Genomic DNA, 10,861 nt, shown 5'->3' with positions numbered 1-10,861 from the left:
CTCCTCTGTTACTGTCGTGAGCACAGTTGACAGAATGAGCTTACTAAAACCATTCCATGGCTCCTCCTGGTGGGGATCTGGCCCTCGCCAACCACTCCGAGAGTTCTCTTCCTCGACAGCTCCTAAGTCCCCATCTCCTTCGTGCTCTCCCCACCATGCTGAGTCCCCCTAGACGTGTGCATGTCAGCCATTCTCAAATCCACCATGTCCAGTCCCGCCTGCATGTTTTGCACTTACTCTTTGCCTGGGGTTCCCTTCACCTTCACCTCTCAGTGGCAAACTCCTGCTCTTCAAAACCCTTGAGCTCCCGTGGGAGCCAGAGCAAAGCTGTGATTCACAGAATGTTAGTCATTTAGCTCCACTTTGACACATTGCCTCCCAGCCATCCCATGTGGGAGCTACTCTTGTTCCTGTATTAGAAGTGAGGAAACTAAGGCCTGGGGAAGTTGAATAATTTGCCTGACATCACTCAGCTGAGGCGTACCAAAACCACAGTGTCAGCCCAATCTGACAGGGCTCAGCTCAGTCCCTGCATCTGTCCTGCTTCTCACAACAAAACCTTAAAGCCCAGAGAGGCCCTGCTTTAAGGGGCCTGTTTCGTATTGTGACTTAGCATGCCCAAATCTCAGAACCCTTTGGTCACCAGCCACCTACCTTTTCTGAGTGGCCTTAGTGTTCATCTCCCTGATGTAGTCTGACCCTACCATTCTACTAGTGAAGAAACTGAAAGACATTCAAGGCTCTCCAGGGTGTGTTCACCATGTGGGTCAGACACTCAGCCAAGGCCAGACCTGAAGGCTGTTGACAGCCAGTGGTCGGCCTACCTGGCCAGTTAGTGAAAAGGGCAGACAGAAGTCCATCTTGGAGCAAGCATTGTCCTGAGGGGACTTGGCTTCCCATTCAGATACTTGCTGAATGCATAGAGGTGGTTGGTGTTGACTTGGAACCCTGTTACTGAGTTCAACAAATATGCCTGTATTTGTATAAGATGTACAAGATGTGTTTGTAGAAGATGTACATTTGTACAAGATGTAAGATGTTTTTCTAAAAGGAAGATTAGTAATTCTTCAGAAAGCAGAATGATACCCTTCTGTCGTCATCTATGAAGCTGAGGAAATGTTTACTATATCTCTTTTCCTCATTTCAGAGGTTTATTCTCTTGATAAGCATAAAGTATATCAATACTATGTCAATGTTTGTCTTTTTGGTGTGCATCTTGGATGATGGATTGAACTTTATTTTGTTTGCTGGGAGCTGGTGGTTTGACATCCAGGTTCAACAGCCAATAGCCTGAGAAGTCATTCCTTTTTTTTTTTTAATCTTAATTTTAAAAGTGTGCAATTCAGTCGTATTTTAGTAGATTCCCAAGGGTTTCAACCATTACCACTAGCTAATTCCAGAACACTTTTATCACTCCAAAAGAAATCCTCATACTCATTAGCAGTCATTTTCTATTTCACCCTCACCCCGGCTCAAGGCAATCAAGGATCTACTTTCTGCCTATAGATTTGCCTGTTCTGGACATTTCATATAAATGGATTATACAACATCAGTATATAGCCTTTTGGGTCTTTTTTTCACTTACACAGTGTTTTCAAGGCTCCTTCCTGTTGTGGCATGAATCAATCACTCATTCCTTTTTATGACTGAATGATACTCCATTGTGTGGATCTACCACATTATGTTTATCCGTTCATCGTTTGCTAGACATTTGGATTGTTTCCCTTTTCTGGATATTATGAATAATGCTGCTTTGAACAATTGTGTACACATTTTTGTGTGGACATGTGTTTTCAATTCTATTGGGTATATACCTAGGAATGGAATTGCTGATATAACTATGATATGATATAACTATATTTAATTTTTTGAGTAACTACCAGACTGTTTCCAAAGCAGTTGCACCGTTTTACATTCTAACCATCAGAGTATGAGCGTCCCAGTTTCTCCACATCCTTGCCAACACTGTTACTGTCCATCTTCTTTATTCTTGCCAGTCTAGTCTCTTGCCAGTATCTTGTGGTTTTGATTTGCATTTCCATAATGACTAGTGGTGTCAAGCATCTTTTCTGTGCTTGTTGGTCATTTGTATATTCTTAAATATAATTTCTTTGGAAAAATTCTATTTAAAGCATTTACCCATTTTAAAACTAGATTGTATTTTCGTTAATGAGTTACAAAGGTTCTTTCTGTATTCTGGATACAAGTCCCTTTTTGGGTATATGATTTGCAAATACATTCTCCTATTCTGTGGGTTTTTTTTTTTTTCTTTTTTTTTTTTTTTTTTTTAGGACAGAGTCTTGCTCTTATTGCCCTGGCTGGAGTGCAATAACGCGATCTCGGCTCACTGCAACCTCCACCTCCTGGGTTTAAGCAATTGTCCTGCCTTAGCCTCCCCAGTAGCTGGGATTACAGGCGTACGCCACCACGCCCAACTGATTTTGTATTTTTAATAGAGATGGGGTTTCTCCTTGTTGGTCAGGCTGATCTCTATCTCCCAACCTCAGGTGATTCGCCCACCTCGGCCTCCGAAAGTGCTGGGATTAACAGGTGTGAGCCACCGTGCCCAGCCTGTGGGTTTTTTACTTTATCAGTGATGTCTCTTGAAGCACAAAAGGTTTTTTTTATTTTGATGAAATTCAATGTGTCTGTTTTTTCTTTTTATTTGTTTTTTCATTTGATGTCATATCAAAGAATCCATTGCCATATCAGAATGTGACAGGAGCCAGATACTGCAGGGCCTGTTGCAGACCATTGAAAGGACTTTGACTTTTACTCTGAGAGTGCAGAAGAGAGCTGATCTGAATGATGTTCTAACGGGACCACTCTTGTACTGAGAACACACTGTGGAAGCCTAGAACAGAAGCAGGAAAACCTTTTCAGGGGCTACTGTAGCCATTCAAATGAGAGGAGAGGAAGGTTTTGGTAGCAGTGAAGGTGACAAGAAGTGATGGACTAAATAATGCATTTTGAAAGGAGAGCCAACAGGATTTGCCAACAGCTAGGATGTGGGTGCGAGAGAAAGAGAGGTCAATAATGAATCCGTAGTTTTGGCCTAAGCAACTTGAAGAATGAAGATGTCAATAATGAAGAAGACTGGAAGAGGAGCCTGATTGAGTAGGAATATTAAGAGCTCAGTTTTGAACCAGTTAATTATGATGCTTGTAATATATCCATGTGAAAGTGTTGGGTAGGCAGTAACCAGTATGACATAAGGCTCAGGAGCTCAAGGAGATGTCTGGGAGTCACCAGCATAAAGATGGTATTTGTTTTGTTTGTTTGTTTGTTTTTTGTTTTGTTTTGTTTTGTTTTTTGAGGCGGAGTTTCGCTCGTTACCCAGGCTGGGGTGCAATGGCGCGATCTCGGCTCACAGCAACCTCCACCTCCCGGGTTCAGGCAATTCTCCTGCCTCAGCCTCCTGAGTAGCTGGGATCACAGGTACACGCCACCATGCCCAGCTAATTTTTTGTATTTTTAGTAGAGATGGGGTTTCACCTCGTTGACCAGGATGGTCTCGATCTCATGACCTCATGATCCACCCGCCTCGGCCTCCCAAAGTGCTGGGATTGCAGGCTTGAGCCACCGTGCCCGGCCATAAAGATGGTATTTGAAGCCGTGAGACTAGATGACATCTTCTAGAGAGAAGAGGTCCAAGGACTGAAACTGGGCACCCCAAAGTTTAGAAGTCTGGAGCATGTGAAACAACAGCAAGATGAGTAAGAGGAAATAGCCAGTGGAGTCATTTGCAAGTGTGGTGTCCTGGAATCATCTCCAGAGAAAGGCAGTGATCACCCAGGCTAATGCTGCTGAAGAGTCAAGTAAATTGAAGATTGAAAAAATTTGCCTTTGGATTAGCAAAGAGTAACGTTGGTAAGAGCAGCTTTGAGGAGTGACAGGGCAAGAGCCTTACTGAATTAGTTTCAAAAAGGAATAGTGATCATTTCAATGCAGTAAAAGCAATGGAGAAAATGTAACTTCCTTTCATGAAAAAAATGATCAATAACTAGGAATAGAAGGAAATTTCTTTAACATGCTAAAGGCCATATATGAAAAACCCACAGCTAACAGTATAGTCAATGGTAAAAGACTGAAAGCTTTTCCCCCAAGATCAGGAACAAGACAAAGATGCCTGCTTTCACCACTTCTATGAAAGATGATACTGGAAGTCTTAGCCAGAGCAATTAGGCAAGAAAAAGAAATAAAGGGCATTTAAATTGGAAAGGAAGAAGTAAAATTTTAACTCTTCACAAATTATATGATCTTATATGTATGTAGAAAATCCTAAAGAAACTGTTAGGAGTTCATAAATACAGCAAAGTTCCAGGATACAAAATAAACAAAAATAAATTGCATTTCTATACACTAACAATAATCTGGAAAGGAAATTAAGAAAACAATTCCATTTACATCAAAAAGAACAAAATACTTAGGAATGATTTTAACCAAGGAGGTGAAAGATTTTTTTCACTGAAAACCACAAACCATTGTTTTAAGAAATTAAGGAAGTCATAGACATTCTGTATTTATGGATTGGAAGACCTAATATTGTTAAGATGACAGTACTACCAAAACCAATCTACAGATTCAATTCAATTCCTATCAAAACCTAATGATGTTTTTTATAGAAATAGACACTTTCTAAAATTCTTATGGAATCTCAAGGGACTCCAGATAGCCAAAACAACCTTGAGAGAAAAAACGAAGTCGGAAGACTCATACTTTCTGACTTAAAATTGTTACAAAGCTATGGATTTTTAAAATGTGGTACTGGCATAAAGAAAGACATAAAGACCAATGGAATAAATAGCCCAGAAACAAACTCTTTGACAGGGTGCCAAGACCATTTAATGGAGAGAAAACAGTTCTTTTGACAAATAGTAATGAGAAAACTGTATATCCACATGCAAAAGAATGAAGTTGGACCCTTGCCTTACATGATATACAAAAGTGAACTAAAAATGAATAAAAGATTAAACATAAAAGCTAAAACAATAAAACCCTGAGAAGAAAATAGGAGAATGTCTTCACGAATTAGATTTGACAATGATTTCTTGATTATGATACTGAAAATATAAGAAACAAAAGAAAAATCAAATTGGGCCTTATAAAAATTGTGCATTAAAGGACACCATCAAGAGAGTGACCAGACAACTCACAGAATGGGAGATATTTGCAAATCACATATCTGATAAAGGATTAATATCCAGAATGTATAAAGAACTTTTACAATTCAACAACTCAAAAAACTAGAAATAGGGAAAAAAAACTTGAATTGACAACTCTCTAAGGAAGAAATACAAATGGCCAAGAAACACATGAAAGATACTCAGTATCACTAGTCACTAGAGAAATACAAATCAAAACCCTAATGAGATACCATTTCACACCCATTAGGATAGCTGTTATAAACAAAAACAACAAAAATAACAAAGGATGATGAGGGTGGAAAAATTGGAACCCTTGTGCATTGCTGGTGGGAATGTAAAGTGGTTCAGCTGTTGTGGAAAACAGTATGATGAGTCCATAAAAATTAAAAACATAGAGTTGGCGTGGTGGCTCAGGCCTGTAATCCCAGCAGTTTGGGAGGCCAAGGCACGTGGATCACGAGGTCAGGAGTGCAAGACCAGCCTGGCCAACATGGTGAAACCCTGTCTCTACTAAAAATATAAAAATTAGCTAGGCATGGTGGTGTGTTCCTGTAGTCCCAGCTACTCCGGAGGCTGAGGGAAGAATCACTTGAACCTGGGAGACAAAGGTTGCAGTGAGCTGAGATTGCATCACTGCACTCCAGCCTGGGTGACAGAGCGAGCGTCTGAAAAAAAAAAAAGAAAGAAAGGGAAAAAAAGGTTAGAATTATTAGGTGACCTAGCAATTCCACTTCTAGGTATTTATATACCCTAAATAATTGAAAACAGGGACTCAAATAGATCTTGTACACTAAGGTTCATAGCAGCATTATTTACAATACCCAAAAGATGGAAATGACCCAAATGTCTTATCAACAGATGAATGAATAAACATGTGGTATACATTTACAATGGAATAATATTCAGCTGTAAAAACGAATGAAATTCCAACACAGGTTACAGTATGGATGAACTTTGAAAACATTTTGCTGAGTGAAATGTTAGGTACCACCTATAAGTAGAATTATACATATTGTACTTAGAATAGGCAAATTCATAGCACAGAAAGTGAAACAATAGTTACCCTGGGCCGAGAGGAGGAGAGGATGGGCAGTTATTGTTTAAAGGGTACAGTGTTTCAGTTTGAAACAATGAAACAATTCTGAAATGGATAATGGTGATGGTTACGCAACATTATGAATGTGCTTAATGCCACTGAATTGTACACTCAAAAATTATAAAGATGATAAATTTTATGTATATTGTACTATAATTTTTTTATTAACATGAAAAAGAATGGTGAGAGGAGGAATTGGAGATGGCAAGTGGTGATGACTCAAGGAGTTTTTCTATAAAAGGAGTAGAGTTCTCTGGGGCAGTGGCTTACAGAGAAGATGGGAACCAGAGAGGGGTTTTGGTTTTGTTTCATTTTTGGTTCAGATAGGAAAATAGCAGCATATTTATATATGTTAATGGTAGTGATCTCATATCCATGGGAAGTTTGAAAATTCAGGAAGAAGGGGATGATGAGAGCATTGAGTGCTAAGCCAGAGCAGGTGAGGCAGGATCTGATGCACAAGTGGACAGTTTGTCCCCTTAGCAAGGAACGCAGACATCTCACCCCCAGTGAGGGCAGGAACAGAAAAAGATTCAGGTAGGTAGTTGGAGGGGGCTCTTAGAAATTCTTTTTTCAAAGCTGCTCAGATTTTATAAATCATTAAGAAAAAAGACAAAATACCTCAAAAGAAAGTTTGTGAGTTGATAATTTGTAGAAGAGGAAACTTGAACAGCCAATAAACACATGAAGAGGCTCAACCTCACTAGTATTAAGGAAAATGTAAATTAAAACTTCAGAAGAAAAGGAAAAAGTATGCCACAAACTGGGAGAAAATACTTGAAAAAGATGTATCTGATAAAGGACTTATAACCGGAATATGTAAAAAGTTCTTGCAATTTAAGAGGACAATCTAATAATACATGGGCAAAAAGTTTTAACAGGCACGTCACAAGAGAAGATATATAGATAATAGATATGCACTTGAAATTAGACATGATATCATTAGTTATTAAGGAAATGCAAATCAAAACCACAATGACATACTGCTGCATACTTACTAGGATGGCTAAAATTTAAATTACTGAAATTAGCAAGTATTGGTGAAGATGTGGGCAACTATAAATGCTGATTGTACAGCAACATGGTACAACCATTTTGTAAAACGGTTTAACAATATCTTGTAAACATGTACTTGCTCCTCCTAGGTGTTTGTCACAGAAAAATGGAAACGTATGTCCACATAAACACTTGTAAAAGAATGTTTATAGCAGTGTTATCCATAATAGCCCTGTTACAGACTGAATTATGTCCCACCAAAGTTGATGTCGAAGCCCCAAACCCCAGTATGCCTGTATTTGGAGATGGGGCTTTATGAAGATAAATTTAACTGACGTCATAAAGGTGGAACTCTAATCCGATAGAACAGGAATCCTTACAAGAAGGACTCTCTGCACATGCACAGAGGAGAGGTCATTTGAGGACATAGCAAGAAGGGGAGAAGGCAAGTCAGGAAAAGGGCCCTCATCAGAAAGTGGATTTGCCAGCTCATTGATCGTGGACTTCTAGCTGTGAGAAAATAAGTATCTGTTGTTTCACGCAGTCTGTGGTATTTGTCACAGCGGCATGAGTTGGCTGATGCAACCCAGATGGCACCCACATTCTTTCTAGGGAATACTGCTCTGCAATAAAAAGGAAGAAAGTATTGATACATGCTACCACATGGAGAATCGTAAAATAATTATGCTAAGTGAAAGAAGCCAGACTTAAAAAAGAATATATAGCATATGGTTCCATTTATATGTAATTTTTTAAAAAAGGCAAAACCAGTGACAGAAGGCAGATCAGTGGTTGCTTAGGGCTGGGAATCAAGTCAAGAGGGAACTTTTTAGGGTGATGACTCTGTTCTACATCTTAATTATAGTTGTCATTACAGAACTGTATAAAACTACTAAAATTCTACACTTAAAGTGGGTGAATTATTATTCTTATTTTTTGAGACAGAGTCTTGCTCTTATCGCCCAGGCTGGAGTGCAATGGCGTAATCTCAGCTCACTACAACCTCCGCCTCTAGGGTTCAAGTGATTCTCCTGCCTCAGCCTCTCAAGTAGCTGGGACTACGGGCGCGTGACACCATGCCTGGCTAACTTTTTGTATTTTTAATAGAGACGGGGTTTCACCATGTTAGTCAGGATGGTCTCAATCTCTTGGCCTTGTGATCCACCTGCCTTGGCCTCCCAAAATGCTGGGATTCCAAGCGTGAGCCACTGCACCCAGCCAAAGTGGATGAATTTTATTGGATATAAATTGTACCTCAATAAAGCTAGGGAGAACTCAGTAAGATACCATTGATGCCATTTCATACAAGATCAGCAAAACTTACAAAGTTGAACAAGCAAGGCTATTGCTGTTGAGCACTGTGAATTCCCGTGTGCTACTGGTGGGAGTGTAAATTAGTAGAACCCTCTGGAAACATTTTACTATCATCTGACAAAACAGAAGATGTGCATACTGTTTGAGCCAGCAATTCCAGTCCTGGAGACTCTCACTGGTGCACAAGGAGACATGGACACACATGTTTATTGCAGCAGCGCTTATAACCAAGAAAAATGTGAAACAATCCTATCAGTGGGAGAGTAGAGAAGTTACAGCAAACAGTGTATTGAATACTATACAGTGGTGACAATGAAGCATGAATTACATGGAAAAAATCTCAAATTCATAATGTGGAGTGGAAAAAAGTAGAAGGGCATGTTAAATATGATAACTTTATTTTTTTTAAAAAACCCTGCAAAACAATACAACCTATTATTTTAGCTATCCACATGTGTAGTAAGTATTTTTAAATATGCAAGGAAACTGAAATACCAAACTAAGAGTAGTGGTTACTTTTGGGGAGGGAGGACAGGAAGTTGGGATTGGGAAAGGATGTGCAAGGGGCTGCAGGCTTCAGTTGTATCCCTAAAGTTTTATTTCTCAAACTCGATGAGGAAGTAAATTTTCATTACTCTTTTGGGGGAGATTTTTTTAAGTTTCATAAATGTTTTTAGATAACACTTCACTGATAGATGGGAATGATCACATTTAACAATCATTAAACATGCAAATATTACTGCTATTGTTTAGCAAGAAAACCCCAAGATTGTCCTTGCTAGCCGAGGTGTACTCTGGGCTCTTTGGGTCTGGGTAAGGAATGGCAGAGCCCAGCCCAGAGTCTGGAGGTATGGTGAATCAGACAGGTTAGGGTGGGAGGTGAGACAGACCGTGTTGATTACAGTGGAATTGACTCCAGGGCTGGATTGGCCAGAAAGTTGTGACTGTAAATTCCAGATCCATCCAGCTCCTTTGGGAAACCAGGGCTTGGAGGGCTCAGATTTCCCCCAAATCCACTGAGCTTGTCATAGATGGAGCTGAGCTGGGACCCTAGATAGCCCTGCTGAGAGCTGTCCTGTCTGTACTACTTCGGTGTTCCCTTGCTGGTCTTCAGTAGAGCCCCCAAAGTTCTTCTTGCCCAGAGGTCTGCAGCAGCAAGTCCTGACTGTCACCAGCGTGGTCCATCGAGGGGTAGCCCCTCACCAGAATTTAAAAGTCAGTCCCCTCTGCAGTTGGACCTAATGCTACACCTGGGGGAAAATCTAAAAGAAAAAAATACACAATTTAGGCCACAGGGTTCCTAGCTGCATTATTGCTAGTAGCAGTTAGTTGCCTGATAGTTAAGAAATGGTTAAGCAAATATGGTAGAATATCATATGCGCATGAACAAAGGTGAGCATTTGAAATAGGCAGATCCTAGACAATGTCCAAAAGGACAGGCTGCCTGCCGTGGCCCGAGGTGCTGGGGTTGCTCCATGCCGTGTAAACACATCTGTGTACAATGGCAAGCGCGAGGAGTAGCTTGATGAGAGGTGACTTCAGCGTTTATTGGATTCTTTTATTTTCTCCTATAAAGTTGTTTACATATACAATAAAAAAATAGGTTAGAGATGAATTTATATCTTCAGATACAAGAAGAAAAGATTTTGCTCCCACAGATGTGTGGATGCATATTTACTAACTCCTTCCTGTCTCCACAAGAAAAGGGGGGAACGTATCAGGATGGCTATCTTCATGATTTAGCTCCAGGTTTAGCACTATGAACAGCCCCTGTGGTGCCTAGAGTCTGACGGGACCTGGCTGTTCTTTCATCCTCAGAATTGGGGGGTGGGTGCAGAGGTGGGTGAGAGATCGAGCTTGAATCCCCAAAACCAATGCATATTGGGCTTTTCTTCCAAAAGGGACTCCCAGCATGCATTGGGAGAAGGGGACACAGCCTCCCCTGACCGCTGCAGGAGGCACCTGCCACACAGGCCCAGGCCCAGGGCCTCTCTCAGGCTCTCACCGGAGCACCCTGTCCTGTTTGCTTACTTGTTCATTTATTCATGCACTACCTCATCTACTGAGCACTGTGTGCCATGCTACGGGCTTGGGATGCAAAATGAGAAGATTCTATTCTATTCCTGGCTAAAGTCCTCTGTGAACTTCATCTTGAAACGTGTCTTCCGTCCCCCACCTTATCCGGTGGTTTCCAGGCTCTTGCCTGCCTTTTCCTCTTCTTCCTTCTCCCCAGCCCCATCATCTGTGGAGTAATGTGAAGTTTAGACCATGCCAACCTTTCTGGGACACCTTTATAGCCTCCGGTCCC

The sequence above is a fragment of the Saimiri boliviensis genome, chromosome 8 (assembly GCF_048565385.1).
Source record: "Saimiri boliviensis isolate mSaiBol1 chromosome 8, mSaiBol1.pri, whole genome shotgun sequence".
Lineage (NCBI taxonomy): Eukaryota > Metazoa > Chordata > Mammalia > Primates > Cebidae > Saimiri > Saimiri boliviensis.
This window is presented reverse-complemented; position numbering follows the sequence as displayed.